Source organism: Syngnathus acus, chromosome 13 (genome assembly GCF_901709675.1).
Source record: "Syngnathus acus chromosome 13, fSynAcu1.2, whole genome shotgun sequence".
Taxonomy (NCBI): domain Eukaryota; kingdom Metazoa; phylum Chordata; class Actinopteri; order Syngnathiformes; family Syngnathidae; genus Syngnathus; species Syngnathus acus.
The window spans coordinates 38,361-40,551 of NC_051098.1; the positions used below are offsets into that span (position 1 = coordinate 38,361).

At 40.7% G+C, this 2,191-nt stretch overlaps 1 non-coding gene across 1 annotated transcript; it reads right to left on the reverse strand.

The window, feature by feature from the left end:
- Positions 1-1,752: 1,752 nt before the first annotated feature.
- On the reverse strand, positions 1,753-1,825 carry trnav-cac. The gene has a single exon. It is a non-coding gene; the product is annotated as a tRNA-Val (tRNA).
- Positions 1,826-2,191: the final 366 nt, after the last annotated feature.

Sequence of the window (2,191 nt, forward strand, 5' to 3'; positions counted from 1 at the left end):
CAAACTCGATAGCGAAGAAATATGTGAGACTCTCAACGGGATCACCAATATTTGAGTGATGTTCCAGTTATTTATTATCTTTCTGTGTGTTCACAATTGTCGTGGTGATCTTTCTGGTGATTTCTTAACTAGGCTGGATGTATTTTTTTTGTTGGCGTTGATTTCTCCGACTGCCCAGAAAGGCACCACCGCGATCTGTTAGGTTAAAATGAAAAGAGAGGAAAGTGACGTGCGGACATGTGAAAAAGGCGGCTCTGTATGGGAGAGAAGTTGAAGAGGAATAAAAACACCCTTGGAAACCAAAACTTGCCCCTCGTCGTGACTCGGAGCCGCAACAAATGTTTCGGATTTGTGTAGGGTACATTGTGACAGCAAACGAGCAGGTGATCGAGCAAGCGTCTGATATGAGAGCATTGTGTTCGTATGGAGCGTGTTTGAAGTGAACAGCAGAGAGGAAAGGAACAAGGCAAAGTGTTGTGAAATAAAATATTACCTGTAATACGCATTTTGTTATTTGCTGATTGTATTAAACTATCTCATTCATTGTCAGTCAAGAAGAGAAGAGGACTATTATCCCTTCTTTGGCGAAATGACCAGAACACAGTACAAATCCGTTCTGCGCATCGGATCCATAGTGCGCATGCGCAGTGATACTGCCTCCGTATGATATCCGGTCTGCGATGGAGATTAAAAAACAAACAATATTTGACAATAACACACCATCAAGGATTGCACCATCGCATCAAACGATGTGTCGTCAATTATAAATTTTACTGACTAAGTGTGTTGGGCAGGATGGCTGAATGCGATGCGCGATTGACAACAAACAAGAAGAAAGGTGATTTCAAGTTTTATTTCGAGGGAGATTTTCTTCATAAATTGTTGTACCCATGTATAATGCGCACCCAAGATTTTAGGACAATAAATTAGTTAAGTTTTGCGCATTATACATGGAAAAAAATGGTAACACTATAAGATGAAGCTACTTGAGATGTACAATTTCTTCAAAAGGTTAACAGAAAAGTGTTTAATTTCATTGTAGTAGCAGTGGGTTCCATGGGTAAGATGAAGCTATTTGATATGCACACATTCTTCAAAAGGTTAACAGAAAAGTGTTTAATTTCATTGTAGTAGCAGTTGCTTCCATGGGTAAACACGACTTATGGTTAGCAATAGCATGCTTTGTACTGAGAAAGCAAACGATAAACTTACCTCCACAGACGTTGCAGTCGCTGGTATTGGATCGGGATCATCAGATGTTGGCCCATTTCCACCGACAAAATGCAGAGAGCATATACGTATATGTGTCTTTGGTGACATTATGTACTGTAAATCCCTGCCGTTTACAAGCTTCTACCCAGCAAAAGCATTTCTCTAGGTTCTTCCGGGGCTTTGGCAAAGATATGAAGAAAACTCCCCTCATATGATCCCGGTCAGCATATCGCGAGTCGCTCCGGCAAACACCAAAGCAGCAGTGTTTTGTTGCAACGATGATAGGTCCGTTAATGTTATTTCTGATAAAAAAAAATAGCGAGTTGGTCCTTTGCGCTCCAGCTGTTCACTACCTGTGCAGCTCTTGTGTTTGTCCGAAAACGCTACACCGCAGCACATGCGCAGTTCGCTGTTCTAAAAATAGTAACTTTGGGGTTATTGTGACAAGCCCTATTCCCCGACGCGCAGTCTATTTCTTTGTGTTAGAAAATTCCTTTTGTTGCACAGTTTTGAAGAGCAAATCAAAAGGATCGTAAGACTTGTTTCCACCCGGTTTCAAACCAGGGACCTTTCGCGTGTGAGGTGAATGTGATAACCACTACACCATGGAAACTGCGCCAACATGCATAGCCTTTTGAAGAGCCTGGCAAAAGTTCAACAAAAGTGAACCAGTTTTTCACCCAGTCTCAAATTAGGTACCCTTTAGCGCAGGCGTCGGGAACCCATGGCTCGCGAACCAGATATAGCTCTTTGGTGACGTTATTAAAAAGAATACATTAGTATACTCAAAAAAATGTTGGCCTGAATTAAAATACATGCCCGCTTTCTTCCTCACTCACTTTTAGAATAGATCTTTATTGTCATTGTCACACACGTACAACGAGATTTAAAAAGTGCCAACCGATCAGCGCATGAGATAAAAAAAATAATAATAGAATAAATAGAATAAAAAAGATAAAAAAATACAAGCTAAAACCCA